This window comes from Lacerta agilis, chromosome Z, assembly GCF_009819535.1.
Source record: "Lacerta agilis isolate rLacAgi1 chromosome Z, rLacAgi1.pri, whole genome shotgun sequence".
Taxonomy (NCBI): Eukaryota; Metazoa; Chordata; class Lepidosauria; order Squamata; family Lacertidae; genus Lacerta; species Lacerta agilis.
In genome coordinates, this window is record NC_046331.1 from 22053635 (window position 1) to 22074962 (window position 21328).

The following is a 21328-nucleotide window of genomic DNA, read 5'->3' on the forward strand; positions in this document are numbered from 1 at the left end:
GCGGTAAGGCCCCGGCTCCGAGCCTATGTGCCAAGGCGGGCGATCTGTCCTGCCAATCGGCACGCCGAGGTGGTAAAAGCTCAGCCCTCCCCACATGCTTATTGGTGTGAAGAAGTCGCTTCCTCTCTCTGGGAGTGGTCAAGGTGGACATCAATCTTGGGTCTGTCCTCGGGAACCCCGAGAGGGCTGAGAAACACCGCCCAGCTGTTCAATGTTGATGCGGATTATTCATGGTTTTTTTGGCCCGTTTTTGCCGATAACCATTTAATTATTATTGAAAGGGCATTGAAAGGGGGCATGCCGGAGCCGCGGGAGACCTGTCAGAGAGCCGCATGTGGCTCCGGAGCCGCAGGTTGCTGACCCCCGCCCCAGACCGTGTGATCATCATCTGAGGCCTTTCTTTGTGTGCCTCACCCACAAGAGGTCTAGAGGGTGGCAACATGAGAGAATGGGCTTTTATGCAGTGGTTTCCCACTTGTGAGACGCTCTCCCCAGGGAGGTTCATTTGTTGCCTTCAATCCATATATTTAGGTGCCAGGCAAAAACATTCCTCTTCTCCCAGGCCTGCAGCTATTTAAACAATCTATGAACTTTTAAACTGGGGTTGGGGTACTGTTTTCTGTGTATTATGTATTTTTGTATTTTTATATTGTAAACCACCCTGTGATCCTGGGATGATGGGTGGTATAGAAATTTAATAAATAATAACAACAATAGATCAAGTTACTAGAAATGTGGAACAGGTATCCTGCAGCACCTGTATCAATGCCAGTTCTGTTGACTGAAGTGGCTAAGTGGGTGTATTATGCTGGGAAGGTGGCCTCATAGGCAGACCTGTCCTAGGTTGTTAACGGCGGCCAGTGCAGACCTCCCAGCACAGGTGTTACAAGCTGACAGGGTCAGCAACTGTGCAGCAGCAGCACCCTGCACCAACAGCAGCTCGCTCCTCCCTCCTCCTCCTCCTCCTCCGCCCTCCCAGCCACCCATTGAGCGCACTGCAGCAGCAGCCCAGTTCAGAAGCTAGCAGCCCGCTTGCTAACCTCCTAGGCAGCGCACGCCGGAATCGCGCACGGGCCAGCAGCAGCTTAGCAGGTGCCCGCGCCTGCGCAGACGGCGCGAGAGCATCTTCGCGGCCAAGCCGAATCCGCCGCCGCCTCTTTCTCAGGAGCGGGAGGGGCCCGGGCGCGGTTGCTAAGAGACGGCGCCCGAGCGGCCTTTCCGAGGAGCAAGCCTCAGCAGTAGCCGCGGAGAAGCGGCGGCGGCGGCGGAGGCCAGGCCAGGCTGGGCCGGGTCCTCCACCTCCTGCTCCGTCCGGGGGCCGCTTCCCCGCTTCCTCGTCCGGGAAGGACGCCCCCGCCCCATCCCTCATGCTGTGGGTGCCGCGGGGCGGGAGCGGCCGCGGCGGGGCCCCCCAAGCAGAGACGCCGCCGCTGCGCCCAGGAAGAGACCGGTGAGGAGGGCGGAGGCTCTGTGCGGCAAAGCGGCCTCCGGGACAGGTGGGTACCCGACGCCTGCCATCCTCAGCTTCGGGAGGAGTGGGGTGGAGAAAGGTTGTCGCCTCCCCTCCTTTCCCCTCGCCCACGGTAGACCGTGGCTTGGGAGAGCTTCCCGTCGCAGGGGCAGTGTACCTGCCTGTCTGCCCACATGCAGCAGCACTTGGGGTTTCAAAAAAGCATGTTCCTTTTAAGGGGCTAGGGAGCTTGTCCACGCTTATTTAGGGTTTTGTGTGCTTGCGCGTGTTAAGATAACGTAATCGTTGCTCATTTATTTCTGTTCTGTTAGCCCGCAACTTGGCAAAAAAGCACACCAAACCAAGCAACCCCCAAAAAGGAATAAAAAGAAGGGCAGGCGCCTGGCGAAAAAAAAAAACTTTGGCAAGCCCACACAACATTGAACCCAATGTGTTTTGAGTATACACTATTTTGGCGTTAAGCTTAAACCCGATTCCTGGAACGTAACCCCATCCCCCCAAGTTGCAGGCTTACTGTTTTTTTTAAATATATATTTATGATGGTAAGGTCTCTTACCTTCTGCCATGCACCCCCAATGCTCTTTAAATTTTGTTGTTCAGTATTTATTTATTTATTTATTTTAAAAAATTGTGCACCACTCTTTTTTTTTTTTAAAAAAGAAAAACCAAAACCTTCAAAGTGGTTTACAAAAACATGAAACGGTAAAATCAAGAAAGATTTACAACCCCACTTTAAAATATGCAAACGTTAAAATACCAAATTACCTCAACTTTCTAAGCATCTGGGTAGGCTTGTCTAAACAAGAATATTTTTAACAGGCGCCGAAAATAGTACAGTGAAGGCGGCTGCTTGATTTCAACAGGCAAGGAGTTCCAAAGTGTAGGTGCCACCACACTAAACAATCAAGTTCTTACAAATGCAGAGTAGGTTCATAGCTGTCAACTTTTCCCTTTTCTTGCGAAGAATCCTATTCGGAATAAGGGAATTTCCTTTAAAAAGGGGGGAAAGTTGACAGCTATGTATTATGTGGTGCCTGTAATAAGTGCCAATTTTATATATATTGATTTTATTTAATTAACATATATTTTATTGCTAACCAGCCTGTGAATTTTTACATGGAAATGTTGGGTTATATGTTTAAATAAATTCTTAGGTGAAGAATAGAGGCCTGTCCTCAGCTAGCAAGCTAGAAATATTTATGGAAAGCTGGTTAGGGCCTAAAATATTAAAGCAAATAACTCAGCAGGACCCTAGGGTTAGATAAAGTATGCTGCTGGGAATTTGAAATGACTTAAAAATAATAATAATTAGCAAATGTCAGGTATTATTTGTTGTATTTTATTTAAGGTGGTTTTAGACCATTCTTCAGCCGTAACCCCTGCTGCTGTTTCTGCTTCCAAATGTCAGTCATAACAGTCCATGCTTAGAACTGACACAGCACATAAGGAAGCAGAATTGTGAGGGAGGAGGAAAATGAAAAATCAGGCTCTGTTTCTTGTTTACAGAGTTATTGACATGACTAACTGGCATGGGGAGATTTTAGGGAGGTGGGTGAATGCCATGTGTTTCTGGGGCAGATTACTGAGTGGAAATTGCAGGGAGGCATATTTTTGCAGAACATTAGGAGAAACAAACTATGGTAAGAGTTGTTCAGCAGTGGAATACATTGTCTCAGGACTCTTTTTTGTTGAAGCTAGATGCCAATCTATCAGGGATGCTGTTGTTGCATTCTGCATTGAGTAGAAGGTTGAACTACATCAGTATTCTTGAACTTGGGTCTCCAGTTGTTGCTGCTCTACATCATTCCCATCCATTTTTTTGCTAGTGTTCAGGAATGATGGAAGGTGTAGTTCAACAATCTCTGGGGATCCAAGGTTGAAGAACACTGGATTAGATTACTTTACAGGATGCTGGTCATGGACTATAACAATAAAGATTGGATTTGATTGCTTCCAAGGTTAATTCCAACTATGATAATTATATGGGGATAAGTCTAAGTTCAGCTATTAGCTTTTGTAGCTATTTGGAACCTAAGTTCATAGGTAGTATTTCCCCCCCCCCCCAAAAGCAGAGCAGTGGACTGATGTAATCATGCCTTCAGTAGTCCCAAAAGCATCTGTCTAGCCTCTGTAAAATGGGGTGTGGTTTGATCCTTCAGCTGATGCAATGGTGAAAATAAATGATATCCACTTATTGCTGCATGCAAAATCTATAGAAAGAACAAGGAAGGTTATTTTATAGGAGTTGTTTCTCTGCATGCTACAGAACATAGAATCATTAGAAATCTTAAAAGGGTACCAAATTATTCAAGAAGCTCAAAGAAGACCATGAAGAATTCCAAAAGGATTCTCTCAAGAACGGATGAATGGGCATCAAAATGGCATATAAGATACAACATAAGATTGTGCAAAGTGATTGACCTTGGGACACAACCCCCTGCCCTGAAATGTATCCTTTCATTTATTCACTCTATCCCTAGACAAGAGATCTTTGAGCTGTGGTTGGGCACTTACTGTAAACAACAAATCTGTGTGGTCTGTTACTGAAAAAGGTGAGTTCTTTATTAGGAATTGTTAGGGAAGAAACTGAAAACAAAATGGATCACAATGCTTTATAAAACTTACATTTAAAATACTTTGTACAGGTCACCACATCTCAAAGTGGACAGCACAGAACTGAAATGATCAAATGATTCAGGTTTGAACAAGTTCCTCAAAAAGAAAGACAAGCATTTGGAACTTACGGTAGTTTAGAAAGGAGATCATGATGGAGGTTTATAAAAATTTTAAATGGTGCAGAGAGGAGATTTTTCTCACTCTCCCATAATACTAAATCCCACCAGGGGAGGGTTATGGCCTTTATTCCTTGCTTGCATGCTTCCTAGAAGCATTTGCCTGGCCACTGTAGAAAAATGGGGTGTTGGATTTGATGCATCTTTAGTGTCAACTAACAGGACTCTTCTGAGGGAATATAAACACTGCTGTGTGCAGTTACCCAAAAATTTTGCAGGACAATATTTTTATGGGTTTCAGAACATGAGATACAACATTAAAAATTACTTCAATCACGTTTTAAAATATGCTATTTTTTTTTACTCCTTAGCAAGCTCATTAGAGTGCATTTGTGTGTGGAATGAGTAGTTTTGTAGATTGTTTGTCGTAAGCATGAATTATAATTTTTCACAAACCTACTTAGCCCACATTGACATCCAAATGACAATTTGTGGTCAATATGAACAATTCAGAGAACTAGTACACAGTATAAACAGCACATGTTCTGTTTCTTCCCACTTTGCCTTTCTTCCCACAAGCCTTGGTTTACCTTTGTTGTTCTGTACATTTTTAATCCCTTCTTGTGGCACACTGTTGCCTGGAAGAATCAGTTTTGGAGTCTGTTGCCATTAGTTAGGTCAAATATAACCTGGTGATTTGGTGAATGAATTTTATCCATGTGCTTTTACTGTATTTTTCGCAGTAACTTTCTGCAAAAGTTCTGAAATTGCAGAACTTGAATTGAAATTATTTCTAGAACTTTATCCAGAGAGCTATTAACTTAGTCAGAATTGTTGTTTGGTTTGTAGTTGAATGGTACCTACAAAACTAGGGTAGGTCCAGTGTAGCAGTACAATCTTGGGCTTTGTGTTTGGTATCCCACCTCTTCATCACTCTACCCAGAACTTTTAAGAAATTTTGACAAGCACAGAACTGGCAGTGATGGCACAATGCTACGTGCCTTAATATAGGAATGCAGAATTTGTGCCCTCCAAATGTTGTTGATTTCCAACTTCCATTGGCTTGCATGTTTACTTTGAACTAAATTCTGCTAACTTCAGTTAGACTTACTTCCAAATAAGTGTGCATAGGATTGCAGCTTTAGAAGAGGAAGGCTAAAAAGGATGAAAATATAATGCAATCCATATATTTGCCTTCAGACAGAATCTTGCACACGTTCGACCACATGTTAATCCCTGACTGATATATCATCTTTTCCAGTGATTGTGGTGTGCCAGAAGAAGGGAAACAGGATAACAATTGTGCTGTTTCACTTCTTCTTTTTAATAATGCCAGAACAATTTAGTTGAACAATCCATATAGCCTGGTGAGTGAACCAAACCTCCAGTGTAGGGAAAGCCAAGACTACATTATGAATTTTCTTCTTTGGCCTTTTCATGAGGAGGCTTATTTTATTCCAAATGCTCTGAATCTGAAGTTGAAGCTACAGGCAGCCAAATTGAAAAGGTGTTGCACTGTAACTTGAGCAAAATTGAATGTTCCACTTAGCACTTCCAACACAAAGACTGTGTGTTTTGGCTGCCTTCTGTTGCCTGACTTTTGCCATGCCTCTCCCCCTCTCTTTTAAAGATTTATCTTTTTCTTATTAAAAAATAATAATTATGGACCCCTTTGATGTCTTCTAAGCAACCTGCTTCCTTTTCTGCTAGTAATGAAATTGTGCCTACTACCTAAATGACATGTAGATAATATGCCTGACAATTTTGTAGGGCAATTGTATATTATTCTGTTCAGCAGTGTGTTTTATAGCAATATTATTGTGATCTTTGCACCCATAGTACTTCTGACTTGAAACATTGGCCTTTTATGGCTAATAGCCCTGAATGGGGATGGGCATCCAGTCAAGCCTAGTGATGTAGAGCTCCATCCTTGCATATGCTCATCTCACCTCTGTGTGTGGAAGGCTGATTCCATGTAGAGGTCTACTTTAGTAGGTTTGGAAAACTGAATTTTTCAGAATAAATAATAATAATATTATTTTAGTATTTATACCCCGCTCATCTGGGTAGGTTGCACCAGCCACTCTGAGTGGCTTCCAACACATATAAAATAATAAACATGGTTTGAATTTACTAGTCATGTTGTGTTTTTAGGCAACCAAAGCAATTGGCATAGTGGTGCACTGGCATCAAAGGAATATATTTTACCAGCAAATGATGGTGTGACAGCTTTTTCTAAATGCATCTGTGTGGGAGACTGCTCACATGGCAAGCCATTTTTGTGAAATGGCTTTCAGTAATTCTGATAACCTCAGCTATGTACTACGACCCTTATTTATTTGTATTGCGGTGGAATCGCACAATGAATTCTTTCACAGAGTCTTTCCATGTGGAACTGCCTCCATATAGTTGCATCCTCCTGAATGGCAGCTCTGCCAGTATTTGGATATTATGGAACATTTTCTGTAACTCCTTTAACAGCAACTGACTCATTGTCATTCTTGCTGTAGTTCTATCAAGGTAGTGCTAAGGCACATATTTTTATTGTTCTACTGTGGAGGTGGCTGTGGAAGAATAAGAAATCAGTAGCTGTTGTGAAAACTCATCCAAAGCCAAATGTACTTTAACAAACTACTTTAATCTGAGAGTCCTGTTGAAGAAGACATGCCTCTTAGACAAACTGAATGCAAATTGCTAAGAGCAGGCATAACCTGAGGTGCTTTCTTCTTTATTACAATTTGTATAGTTTGCTGTTGGGTGGAGGTGGTTGTCTATAAATGTTTTTCCTGCTTAACCTAAAAACTATTAAGCAATGTATAACAGCACACAGTCTTCTACACCACAAAGTAAAACAAGGAGTTGCAACGTTCTATGATACCTGTTCGTTTGAATAGCTTGTGGTTGAGAAAAGAAAATCTACCCCTGCCTCAAAAAATAAGTCTGTGCAGAAATCTCCTTGAACTGCCCTTGGGTGTGTTGAGAGTAGCCTATTCTAGCTATGGTTGATTCAGATTAAATCTTATCAAAAGCAGTAAAATTTTCAAAATGTGTCACAATATCTACGTAATTACATAAGCAAAGAATAAATAGGATGCTTTCTACCAAAATATTGAGACTACATCCTCTGGACAGAATAAAAGAGATGATGCATTGACCTCAGGGTCATACATTTGAAGTGATAGAATTTTTAATTTTTTTTTTGAGCAAACTCAAAATGTTTCACCTTTCTCCTCATCTTAGGGGTAAAATTTGCAGTAGCATTTTATAGGATCAGTTTCCTTTTGGAAGAGAAGCAACTGAAGACTTATTGTGCCTTTGTAATACTTTGATTGTATACAAATGCAAAAGTTGAACAGACATTTTGTGAGGAATAGGATAAGCAGAAGCAAGTATTTTGCTTTGATTTGGATTCATATAATTCCAAAATTCAAAATCCAGACTTAACTCCCTGGCAAGAAGATTAAAACAAGTGCCACTTTTCAGCCCTCCCAATTTGTAGTTCCTCATGACAAAATTAGCTCCCACCATGGCAAGGGTCTGTGGCACATGGTCCAGATATTTGTGGATTTAGAGGTCTGATTTCCACTTACTATGGCAGGTGTTTTATCACCCTCTGGCAAGAGTGACAATTTGGGGTACTGGTAGTTCCTAGCCTCACACTCCAGTTTGAAGTTGAAAGGCAGCAGGGACCATCTCCACAGTTGTGTTTATTTTCAGAGAGCAAAATATAAAGACAGTGTCCCCCTCAAACTCAGACCTGGAAATGAAAACTTGGCTTGCTGTTTGGCACTGGCTGGCTGATAGAATATACTATTGATATAGTATATTACAATATTCTAGTTAAAGGTTTCTCCCCTTGTGTCTGTGTAACATTTAGTGAGCGATGAAGTGGTTCAAAATATCATCTTCGACAAATATTTGAAAGCAAATCTAAATATGTGCTGTTACTGATATCTGCTGTTTGGTTTAGTTAGGTCTGTGGTTTGTAAAATTGCTTTCCTTTTTAAAAACTTCCTTTCCTTTTTTTAAATTAGGAATGTTTGTAGCCGCCATGTAAGCCTGAAGTATAGAGACTCAAGATATGATTATGGCACTTTAAGAAATATAAGAGACCAGCTTTAACTGTAAGTTAAATTATTTTGTTTGAAAATGTACAGTGATTTAATGTTACTTGATCCTTAACTACAAGTCTGATGCAAACAAACTTTTTATCTGTTAGTAGACACTCCGGCTGGCATGTCTACTTGAAACTTAAGTTTATATCCATGCAGACACAATACTTGCTGCTTGAAATGGTGAGTTGGCTCACCTAGTGTGAAGTAAATTTGCTCATGGCAAGCTCCAGTGCATCTCATGATATCAGTCTAGCAATCATGACAGGATGTACTGTACTGGGAAAGTATTCTCTCTTTAATAACAGTTACAGGTGGGTAGCCGTGTTGGTCTGCCATAGTCAAAACAAAATAAAAAAAATCTTTCCAGTAGCACCTTAGAGACCAACTAAGTTTGTTCTAGGTATGAGCTTTCGTGTGCATGCACACTTCTTCAGATACACTGAAACGGAAACACTTCTTCAGATACACTGAAACTTCTGTTTCAGTGTATCTGAAGAAGTGTGCATGCACACGAAAGCTCATACCTAGAACAAACTTAGTTGGTCTCTACGGTGCTACTGGAAAGAATTTTTTTTATTTTGTTTTCTCTTTAATAAGGTACTAATGACTATCTTGGGACAATCTCAACTAAAGAGCCACAAGTAGGAATGCCGCTTGGGGCAAGATGTAGACTGTACCATCTGTTCCCAGCATGTATGAACACTTTAATTGATATATTAAGAAATTAAACTTTTAAGTTGATCTTCCTACTTGTCCCTCTCCAGTGAGCTAGATACTGAAGTTGTCCTCTCTTCTGTCCACTAGGAGGCAGGTTCTGCTTAAATTCTGCTCTCAGTACTGTATAGGCCTAGATTTCATTGTGAGGGCTTCAAGGGGAGAGTGTTTCTTTTCTTTTCTTTTCTTTTCTTTTCTTTTCTTTTCTTTTCTTTTCTTTTCTTTTCTTTTCTTTTCTTTGGACACCATTGTCCCACCCTGGGGGGCAAATGTAGTACTGTACTGTATTTTCTTAGTGATTCCACTTCCTGAAGAAAGCATGTTTTTATCTCTTTCTTCTCTTAAATATACCCTGATCATAGACTGCATTTTTTTGGGTAAATATACTTATTATTGCTTCTTATTATCCAGTAGAACAGGTAACAAGAAATGTATATAACCAATGCAAATAAAACAAAAAGATAGCAAAACAAGATCTTAGGTATGTGTCTCCTTCAAGGCATCAAATATACAAAAATAAATTTTCATCATCCAGATTAGAACAGCATAGAGGAGAGCAGAGATAGCATTGAGTTATATGGTCGTAATGCATTTATCAAGAGTATTGCCAAATTTGTCATGATTGCCATGATTGAATTGCCAGTCTTGAATTGCCAGTCAATTAAGGGACGTGGGTGGCACTGTAGGTTAAACCACAGAACCTAGGGCTCACTGATCAGAAGGTCGGCAGTTCGAATCCCCATGACAGGGTGAGCTCCTGTTGCCTGGTACCAGCTCCTGCCAACCTAGCAGTTTGAAAGCACAAAGTGCAAGTAGATAAATAGGTACCTCTCCAGCGGGAAGGTAAACGGTGTTTCCGTGCGCTGCTCTGGTTCACCAGAAGCGGTTTAGTCATGTTGGCCACATGACCTGGAAGCTGTACGCCGGCTTCTCGGCCAGTAAAGCGAGATGAGCGCCGCAACCCCAGAGTTGTCTTCGACTGGACCAGGGGTTCCTTTACCTTTACCTTTAAAGTCAATTAAAGAATGCATATTTTGATCCCTAGAACTTCATGGAAGCCATTGGGAGCTCTAAACTAAGATTGGCTTTGGCTTCTGTTGCTTGATCATGCCAGAGTATGGCAACACCTCTGCTTAACTAGCTTTGGTGTATAACTATCAAATATGGAAGGGAAATAGGGGTGGTCCTGGAAAAAAGGATTCACACACAGCATGCCAAGAAGAAGGCTAGGCTGGAACCCTTCTACACTAGTGGCCAAAATTGCAGAAACTTTTCGGAGAAAGTGTATTTCCGAGGTTTGATGGCTCATAACACCACCTTTTTGGGGGAGGGAGGAATACCATAAAATTATATATCAATGGAAAGATAATTTAATGAATATAATGCAATAACTTTTATGAAGGATTATTTATTACAACAGCAGTTATTGCATTACATTCTTCATTAAATTATATTTCCATTGATATATAATTTTATGGTATTACTCCAAAAAAGTGGTGTTATGAGCCATCAAACCTCAGAAATACACTTTCTCCAAAAGGTTTCCACAATTTTGGCTACTAGTGTATAGGGCAGAGAATTATTTATTGAGTGGTGGTGGTACTGAGGAGTATTCAATCATATGAGCCCACAGCTGCAGTACAGACATAAGCTTACTGCCTTATCTGAGGTTTATGAGAAATAGACTTTAGTTTGTTGTCGTTTCCCAAGCAGCCAAGGGGACAGCTTGATATAGAATAGTGATGTTAAGATGGGGGATTCAATCACATAATTAAAACATCTTTGGATGCAGTGTAGGACTGCTGTCTTTCTATTCTGTCAGTGTTCTTGTATCCTTTAAATACATTTTTCCCCTGATGGGCAAAAATGAATTAAGAGAATACATATGTTACCACCTGCCTGTGCTTAAGGAACAAAAGATTTGGATAGAGGGATTATGCTATTTGCATTATTAGTGCTAGACAATTTAACAAATCAAACAAAACTGCATATCGTTTTTTTTTTTAAAAAATGGTTGCTTCATGTCCATTGAAGTTGGTATACAAATATTAGCAGTGTCTCTCGGTTGTTTTTTTTTTTTTTAATTTAGAATTCCCATTGAAACATGAACCATGGAATGTGCAGCAGCTGTTTGTTTAGTGCTAGCAGTTTCAAGCATGCAAATAAGTGTTAGGTAAATTTTTTGTGTGATGCCATCTTCAGTAGGAAATTATCAAATGCAAACTTGCATGGTAGAAGTAATATTTTAGATCTAGGAGAGTAAATTAAACAAGGAGGGGGAGAACCATGTGCCTTGCATTGAACTCCTTGGAGGAAAAGGTGGGGTGTAAATGTAATAAATATTTGCTCCTGGCTAGCCTCCTTCTGTACGCCACATGAGTCATGAAACGCCCCTTTTCTCAAGCCATTGCCTCATCTTTTAGACATGCACTGTTTCAATTCTCTTGGAATCATGTTTCTTCCTGATGCAAAAATTGGAGATAGGTGGGTGTGTAAGATAATTAGATTGAAGAAATAGATCCCCCTTCTTTTAAGAAGTGATTTTTTTTTGCAAAATTCTTGAGAGTTATGGGGGGTGGGTGGGTGGGAAGAGGCATTTTGTGGCTCTAAATACTAGTTAATGAGTATCTGAAGAAGTGTGCATGCACACGAAAGCTCATACCAAGAACAAACTTAGTTGGTCTCTAAGGTGCTGCTGGAAGGAATTTTTTATTTTGTTTTGTTTTTACTAGTTAATTAGTACAAAAAAGCAAAAAAAAAATCCAACCCCATAGGAATTCCTTTTCCATAGATTTCCTTGATGAATGCTGTCAATTTTTCCTGGGCTTAGTGATCTTTCTCCTAATAATATGATGATATGAGTAATTTAGGCCAAATTCTGTAGCAGCAAAAGCATAGATTTTTAATGAACGAATAAGAATCTGGAATGAAATGTTTTTGAAGGTGCAGATAATTGATTAAAGTTCAGATCAACTTTACACTCTTTCTGTCTCATTGAGATTGCCAGTTCTCCGGCAGAATCCCACATCACTCCAATAACATTTGAGCGATGGCACTACTCTTGGCAGTACCTGACCATTCTCTTACAGCAGAGGTAGGGAACCTTTGATTCTCCATATGTTGTTAGACACCAACTCCCCTCAGTCCAGCCAGTATGGCCAATAGTTAGGGATGATGGGAGTTGTCATCCAGCAATATGTGGAGGGCCACATGTTCCCCATCCATTTTTTGCATGATTCTATCCTTCACACATTACTTCGGCAAGGTGAGATCCATATTGCAAAGGGATGCTAGCATTGGTACTCAAGTAACATATGACTCTAGTAATAGTGTTCTGTTGTGGAATGAAATTCCAAACCTATAATTTAATACATAGTTTTGGCCTGCGAAAAATTTATATTCACATTACAGTATTTCTTTTTCCTTGTGATTAGTTCCTTTTGAAACAGAAACTGGTTTCTCAGAATCTGTGACTGAAAATTCCTAATGATTTCACTGGACTCTGAGTGATCATGGGCTGCTTGAAAAAGTTTAAATCATCAGCATGTAAATCAAATGCCTTCATAAAATGGTTTTTTAAATGTACTTTGTCTGTATCAGGATAAAACAGTGTTGTGAACAATGATTATCTGCCTTTATGCCTTAATTCTTCTAAGAACTGGAGCTGAAATTGTGCAATTGAAAAATTATTATTTTTCATCCTGTTGAAATCCTGTTGTGGTATATAATTACTGGGAAAGCATTTTTATTTTATTACACAGAAAGGTGTATTGATACTTGAAATACAGTACTATGTGAACAGAATTCAAGTACTTTGGGAACACTTGTTCTTTTTGAATTGCATTATCAGCCCCACCAGTCAGTCGTGACTCTGCTGAAAAATAGTGTTTAGGTAAGGATGCCCGGTTGCTAAGCAATGGACATTAGAGGCTTAAACGTTTAAAGCTGTAGTGCAAAGTTTCCCTCTTTGAGTGAGATATTTTCATGTTACAAATTGGAAGGTTTTAATACTGGATTTTTTCTTCTTTAAACTGCTATTTAAATATTTATTTTATATAAGGAAGACTATAATAGCACCAAAGTTATGAAATTTTGTATAATTGGAGATGATTTTATTTTTATTACTGTCTCTTACTATCTTTTAGTCTGTTACTTACAGATGGGGGAAAATTTACCCATTCCCAAGTAATAGTTTTGGTGGTATTTATAGGCATTTTAAAAATTCTGCTTACTTCAGTATTAGCAAGCAATATATAGCAGCACCAATTAATGTAAATATGGAAGGGAAACTAAAGGATTGCTTGGTAGCTCATGAAAGAGATATGCTAGAGTTATTGCAAAAGTTGATCACATCTATTTCACTTCACATTTTCAGTTGCAGAAGGTGATAACTCGATGGATCAGCAAGGGGGAGCAGAGAATCTCTACTTGTCTTGGTCAAAAGATAAAATAAAAATAGCAGGGGATTGTTTTGTGCCTTGACAGGGCACATGTTCCTGACCTGTTTCTCAGGACCTGGATAATGTGGTATGGTGAGCAAGGCCAGGTTTGCAAAAGAAAAGTAGACTTGGCTTGCCTGTGGCAGGGACCTCAGTGATGAATGAGAAATTGGGAAGTAGGGTTAGGGAAATAACTGGAAATCTCTATCCTTCCTCTGACCTGTCATTCAAAGATGTTGATCCCTTAGCTAGCAACTAAAGAAAGAATATGAAAATGTAGGGTGGCTACAGTCAGGCACAACTGGACCTACCTACAGTGTTCAAGATTTGTTCAGCCCCAGGAATTCCTATTGGGTGCCCTGTTGGTCTCTCAAGATCTAGCCTTTCCTTCCTTTGGCCAGAATGATGTCATGCAGGTGAATACTTGTCTGATAGCACTGTTGTTTGTTTGCTTTTAAACCAAACTCAAATACTTAAATGGTCCAAACCTCAGAACACAACTGATCAATAAACTGTACTACAAAATACAGTACTTGAATCTTCCCTTCTAATCCAGCTTTATGATGCCTCAAATCAGTGCAGGCTCCAGAGTGATGTCAGGTGTTTGCTTGGGCTTCAGGACTAGCAAAGGGTCCATTGCAGCAACAGCACCATCATTATGTTGCACAAGGCACCCAAGAAGATTGAGTTAATTTGTCAGAGTTGAAAGGCCAGGGTGTTTAAAAAATATACTGTATATTGTTGGGCATTGATAGCCTATCCTTCACATTGTGATCCCAGGATGAGTTACATAGAGCTCAATACAATTAAATTATGTAACATCTTCCAGTCCCAAAGCCCTGTGTGTTGATCTGTTGAAATATATACAATGACAAGGCCAGATGCTCCTCAGAGGTGAGGGCATCCCACAGTCTGGGGGTCAACACAGAGAAGTCCCTCTCACACATCTGCATCCCAAGAACTAGGGTTGGGCAATGTAGTTCAAAACGGGTTTGAAGTCCACATCATGGTAACATTTTCATAATATTCAACATGACAATATATCGCAAAACACAGTGTGTGCACGTGCGCTATGTAAGAAATCATGATGTGGGGAAAACCTTGAAGCTAGTCATCACTTCTCATGATTCTTGTCGCCCAATTGCTGTGCTGCTTCAACTCTTCCTTGCCTCCTGCAGGGGGCAGCAAACCACAAGAGCAGGCGCTGAAGAAAGCAGCCCACCCAGAAACTTTGCAGCATAGATGCCACAAGCTTCTTTTTTTAAGCACAGGTGCCACGCTGGCACATGCTTGAAGGAGATGGCGGTCCAAGCTGACTCTGGGCTGATTTCTGGGAGCCCCCTTTCCCCTTCTTTTCTCCTTTTGGACTCTTTGCTAGCAGGACCTGCCTGAGGGCGCCTCCTGATACTCAAGCTCTGCTGGGGTCTTTGAAGAGCAGGAAAGTCTTTCTGCTTCATCTCCCCCAAGCCCCCCATGTTGCTGACCAACCCTGCCTTTTGAATAGCTGCTGCCTTCAGCCAGGGCGTGCTTGCAAACCACTGCTTGTCCTGTGGAAAAATACACGGGTTATTTACCTCTGAGTTTAAAATAAAAATAAACCTTGCCCTGTTGTTTAAGCCCCTTTCCTCCCTTCTTGCCTTCTGTGTCCGTGTGGGTGTCTGTGTCTCCCCCCCCGTAATGTTCCCCATTTTCTCCTCCCTATCCTCGAACTCTCCCCAATTCTCCCCTCACCCCTTTGCTTTCTCACACATTTGTTCCCCCAACCCTATACTTCCTTATGTGCTTCTTCCTTTTTCTTTCCTCCCACCCCCACTGGCAAAAAAGGAGGGAGAAATGGTTTTGTTTTCATTTTCTGGTGTTTACATAGTTCCAACCTTATTTCAGACATTGTGATATCATGATGTTTAGCCTCTGATATATCACTATCTTGAATAGCAGACATCACACAGCCTTACCATGAACTTCATATGGCGATGCAACTGCTTGCATGGCCTCCCCTGAAAATCTCAACATCTGGGCAGATCTGTTTGGGAATAGAAGGTTCTTCAGATTTTTCTGGCCAGAAATATCAACTGACCACTTACACAGGGCTTCTTCCCTGTTCTTTTTCCATCCCTGTTTTGGTTTTATTTCTTCACTCTTCCCTTCCTTTGGGCTCCCCCACAGACATGAAATTAGTTTGAAGACCACAGGTTCCCTACCTCGATGAAAAGGCAAGGGAGAAAGAAGCTTGCTGAACATTAGGTATGCCATATAGATAAAAACAGTATGGGAAGAAGGAGCAAGCAAGAGATAAGCAAAACAATTACTGTATTTTTCTGTGTATAAGACTTACGGTATGTTTTTTTACTCTAAAATAATGTACAAAATCTGGGCTCATCTTATACATGGATAGTATCTCCCCCCATTTTCTTAAATCTGAGTCCCTCAAAATAGGGGGCATCTTGTACATGGGGGCGTCCTATAGACGAACAAATACGTCACTTTATCTGTTGTATTCTGTAAGCAGAATTCTGTAAGCATTTGTGGTCTGCCATATAATGCTGCATTTCCAAAGCGAAAGGCACCATGATCATGCTGACTTGCCTGTCAAATGATTAATTATAGCAAGCTCTAACTCTTAACACCTGCCAAAATGTCTTTTGCTTCCTTAACCAACTTTGCCCATCCTGTTTGATAATCTAATTGCCCCCTGTTCTTCAGCCCACCTTTTCCTGTAAATCCTTTGGCTAGGAAGTCTCATCTGCAGCAGAAACACACCCTGATTACATGTAGGGTGCATTTTCTCACATTTCATTCCTCTGTCTTTTCCCTATTTGAAATATAGGCAGTAGATTCACTGGGGAAGAGCCCCACCCCTTTGGGAGCTTATATTGTTCTGTAATATGTCATGTGCATTAGAATTACAGTATAGTTGAGTAGCATGGCTTGGAGAGCAAGTCTTCTAATATTTCAGGAACCATTGAGTCATGCATGCAGCATGGATGCTATGATAGCAGTGCTGGGCCATTGCAGTTGAAGGCTGCAATGCTTCTGAATACCAGTTGCTGGAAACTACAGGAGGGGAAAGGGTTATTGTGCTTGAATCTAGCTTGCAGGATTCCCACAAGTATCTGGGTGGCCACTGTGAGAACAGGATGCTGGACTGGATGGGCAACTGGCAATGGCCTGATGCAGCAGGCTCTTACAGTATGTTCTTACACTTGTATGTTAGTGCTTGGGAATATAATTATGCAAATAAGTATTAGGAATTTAGTGCGATGACAACCATTCATGAAAGTAGTAGGAAATCAGCATAGGCAAACTTACAAGTCAGAAATGTATTTTAAAGCTAGAATGATACACCCTTGGTTAGCTCCTTCCTGCCCTCTCTCTACTGTCCCACAGCAGCTACAGAATGCTCATTTTCTCAAAACATTGAGACACATATTGCCCTTTAGTTTAGACAAACACTTTCTGTTCTCTTGGAGAAATTGTGCATTTTTTCCTGATGGCAGAGGAGAGCCATGGAAAAATTAGACAGAAGCAGGTGCTTAAGACTTGGAGAAAGAGAATCTCTTCCTCCTCCCACCATTCTCTTTCAGGGAGTTCAAAAGTTCTTGCAAACCTCTTGAGGACTACTTAAAAACAAACAGTCATGGTAGGGGTAACCAACCTGATGCCCTCTAGATGTTTCAGACTCCAATTCCCACCACCTTCAGTCAGAGTCAGTAATCAAGGAGTTGTAGTTCACAACCTCTGAAGAGCATTGTGTTAGCTACCCCAGGCTTTTTAGTAGCCCTTAAGAATGTAGTAGTAGTAGTAGTAGTAGTAGTAGTAATAATAGTAATAATAATAATAATAATAATAATAATAATAATAGATTTAAAAATCCCATAGGAATCAAGTCTCCCCTTTGCTATATGTTCCCTTGATGGTGTCAGTTTTACCTGAGGTTTGAGGGATTCCCTACTACCACCAAATAATAGTATGATTATGATAGCTAATAATAATTTTGATCAGTTTTTGTAAAGGCAAATGCTTACATGTGACAGAGGCTTAACTGTCATCTGAAGTGGAATGCTTTTTTTGAAGTTTGTGGTGCAAATAGTTAACTAAAGTTTCCAGATATTTTTTCAACTCTTGCATTTTGGAGAAAAACACATTTCCGTTCCATGTGGGACAGGCTGGTCACATGAGTGATACAGCAAAAGTAACAATAAAACCACTGCACATCGGCTGAAATAATAATGACAATAATAATAATAATAATAATACCAAAGATACTGTAATGAAAAATCCACTTATATATATGAAACGTATATGACCAAAATCAATACAAAAGAACCATTCAGCTTGGGATGTATTCAAACAGCTCAGTGCCAACATAAGTTATCAAAAGTTCACTAGGACAGAAAAACAAAGCTGTCGGTAGTGGGATGTAGTCATCTTGAATCTTTTCACAAAGGGGCATCTGAGAAGAAGGAAGAAGACCTGCCTTCCGGATTACAACAGGTTTCGCAAAGGAAGCTTCATCAGTTCTTCAAGTATATATGATTAATCAAACATACAAATGATGTAGGCACACATTTCCGTTCCATGTGGGACAGGCTGGTCACATGAGTGATACCCCTGCCACATCCTTACAACCACTGTGCTAATACAGGTTGCTGACTGTTGTGGATGATTTCCATGTGCTTCCATCCTTTACATGATATTTGGAACCATGTGGGATCCAGACAAAGGGATCTGCCATGCCAGTTACTATTGAACCTGGTGATGGGCTTCTATTGTTGTAGACGGTTGAGTAAAAATTCTAACCCTTTCATTTAATAATAATAAAAAATTTGCCTCCAGAAGAACATTTGGGAGCAACAAATTGCATCTCATTAGAAAATTCCTATTGATTTTGTTATACAGTCAATATGTTAAATCAGGTTGATAAAGCTGTCTTTTCTGCATGGATCTACCGGTAACTTCCCCCTATTTATTAAGATGTCGTAGCACTATAGCAACATTTTTTTAAAAAAACAATTTAAATAATTACTCCCTCATAATCACTGATTTAGAGGCAGTTGTGATTCTCACATCAAAGTGCTCCCCCCACCTGTCGCCTTTTAATGAAAAAATGACACAGCTGAATTTTCTTGTTAATAGTCTTTCAACCACAGTTGACAATCACTTAAAAAAAGAAGAAGCAAGATACTCCTGTGAGTCATGGAAGTGGGTGTGTTTCTGCAGAAAGCAGCTTTCGTAACACTAATCCACCAATCTGTCACCAGAGTCGAAAGAATAGGACACCCCTGCACACAGGCTCTGCTTTGGCAAAGAGCTATCTTCTTTACTACCAATGTGAGTTACAGCTAAGCTGCTGCTTTCTTAGAGGCAAGTGGAAGTGAGTATGCTAGCAGTAATGGCAACATGTGCTTGGAGATGAATTCCCCCCTCTAGTTTGCTTTTCAAATCTTGTTTTTGATGTGTGACAAATCTTAAGTGCTTGTTATTCATAATATTGTGGTTCAAAGGAGGCAGACTTCAGTAAGTAGTGTGTGTGTGTGTGTGTGTGAGAGAGAGAGAGAGAGAGAGAGAGAGAGAGAGAGAGAGAGATTTTTGCATTGTTGCACCATGCTTGATGTCCTAAGATATGGAAACAAGTTGAAAGTGTGCATGATGCAAAAATAAAATAAAATGTATGTGTGCATAAGATTAATGCTGAAAAAAGGATCTTTTGTTAAATTTTGAGTGTATAGAATCTAATGCCCCACTTGGGGGAAGGGCATGTTAACACTTGGCAAGAGCAATTTGCATAAGAGAAAAGATAGGAGGAAAAAGAGTATTTTAACCCTTCCTTGTCAAGTATTTACCCATATACCCTTCTCACAGTGTTTTTAATTGTTTGTATTCTTGATCATTGTTTACCTCAGAGATTTAATATTCTTTAAGGATAAAAGCTGGTTGGGGAAAGGGTTTGTGGGAAGATACGGCTGACAGGGGAACGGAGAAGTACTCGCCTTATTGAGATTGCTTTGCAACAAGCAGCCTTCAGGCACCTGATACCCCTTATTTTAGGTTAGGTCAATCTGTATCCGTATAGCTTATGGTACAGGATGTCAAATGTAAAGTTCACCAGTAAAGATAAAACATACTATATGATTGCTTAACAAGGTATTGGATGGTACATGTTACAGGTGTTCAACAAACTTTCAAACTTTATATCGCTGTGATACTTTACTACCGGTATTACTTATCAAACCTTTATTAGGCATTTACATGTAAAATTGCGAGAGAAAGAAAAACATACAGGAACTTTAAAATATATATACACAAAGAAACAACAATTAAACTCATAGGCTGATTGTATGTGTGTTTATGTAAAATCTAAAATTTCGTCCTGTTAAAGTACTCCTTGAAGCACTGCTGCCAAAAACTCGGCTACCCCCGCAGTCACCCCTTGGTCAATGTCAGAGAAACAGAATCCAACACTTCCACCATGCTGCGGTTTCAAACCGTCCAAAAGGGGGGACAACACACTTCACGCAGCGTACTGTGTAGTGGACAATAAAAGAGAATATGCTTTACTAAAAACTAGAACAGTAAATTAGTGAGCAGGTGAGGTAGCAACTAAATCGTTCTTCAAGGTTATGTTTGTGCAAGCATCCTTTTGTTGCTTTTCATTTCATTTCTGTTTGTCTCCTTCCTCAGCTAAGAATTATGTGTTTAGGTTTTTAAATTATTTTAATAGTATGGGATTTGTGCAGTTATTGCTTTACATCCCTGCAGCACACACAAGTAATTTATTTTAGTCTACAAAACAAAGGTGGAGAAGCCTGAAGGTGACTGTAAATATCAGGGGTTGTGTAGGGTCACACATCACCCTCTCCTCTACACCCAGTATAAATTTGCAGGGGGAACAGGTCTGTAGTGACTGTAGGACTTGCACAAAATCAGCTTTAAAAAACGGAATAGGTAAAGATCAAGGAGGATAAAAACTGGGATGAAGCACATCTTGAGTTGAATGAAGAAACACCTTGAGATACTTGCCCAGATTGTGTGAAAGTTACTCCTCTTTAAGGGATGTTCTGTGTGCTACTAGATCCCTGTAGCAAAATTCCAGAAAGCGTTGCATATTACATTCTGTATGTTCAGTGATCCACACATCGCTGGGTTGCGTACGTAATTGGTTCTGGGTTACAGTTTGTAACCCGAAAAGTATGCAACCCGAACAAGCGCGCGGAAAACCCGGAAGTAGCAGTTTGTGCATGCACGAACTGCGCAGAATGCTTCCACATATCACGCGTGCTCCGGGTTGCGCTTCCGGGTTACCAGAGTTCGTAACCCGAAAAGTATGTAACCCGTAGCATACGTAACCCGAGGTACAACTGTAACGGGCACTTCACAAGTTACAATCTACTTGTGGAATTTTAACTGTAGCCTATTTGGAAGTGGTATCCATCAAAGAATTTGGTAGCACATGGAACATCCCAAACTTTCACAGGAGGAAAGTAAGAATTGGAACACTTACTAGGTCCAGTCTGGTACAGCTCTGATAAAACTTTAACTACTTTCAGGGACAGATCACACTGAAAACCCCTTGTGAAGACTACTTGTCTGCTGTAACCCATTTAGAAAGCTGAATATTGGTTGCCTACTAATGCAGATTGTTCTGTCCATGCCCAGGCCATTAACTTTGGGTCATCTCAAAGCTTCATGGCTACCATGATATTCATGGAGTTGCGCAACCCTTTTGATTTGTGCATGCATGCTTGTTTTATGCTTCCTCTTGAACCATGTGCCCTTATTTCTCTACAAAGATATCTGGCTACACCACATTGCCTATTATAAGTTTGCCCATGTGGGAGAGGAAACAGCAAAGTAGAG

At 40.5% G+C, this 21328-nt stretch overlaps 1 protein-coding gene across 2 annotated transcripts in view; it reads left to right on the top strand.

Annotated features, from left to right (window-relative positions):
- Positions 1-1212: 1212 nt before the first annotated feature.
- ZC3H12B (zinc finger CCCH-type containing 12B) overlaps positions 1213-21328 on the top strand; it is a 34931-nt gene continuing 14815 nt past the window's right edge. The window contains exons 1-3 of one of the 2 annotated variants that reach the window (XM_033137497.1): positions 1213-1496; positions 3952-4023; positions 8238-8327. The gene's annotated coding sequence lies outside the window, so the exon portion shown is untranslated. The remainder of the gene's footprint in view (positions 1497-3951; positions 4024-8237; positions 8328-21328) is intronic. The other variant, XM_033137496.1, reaches the window with a different exon arrangement.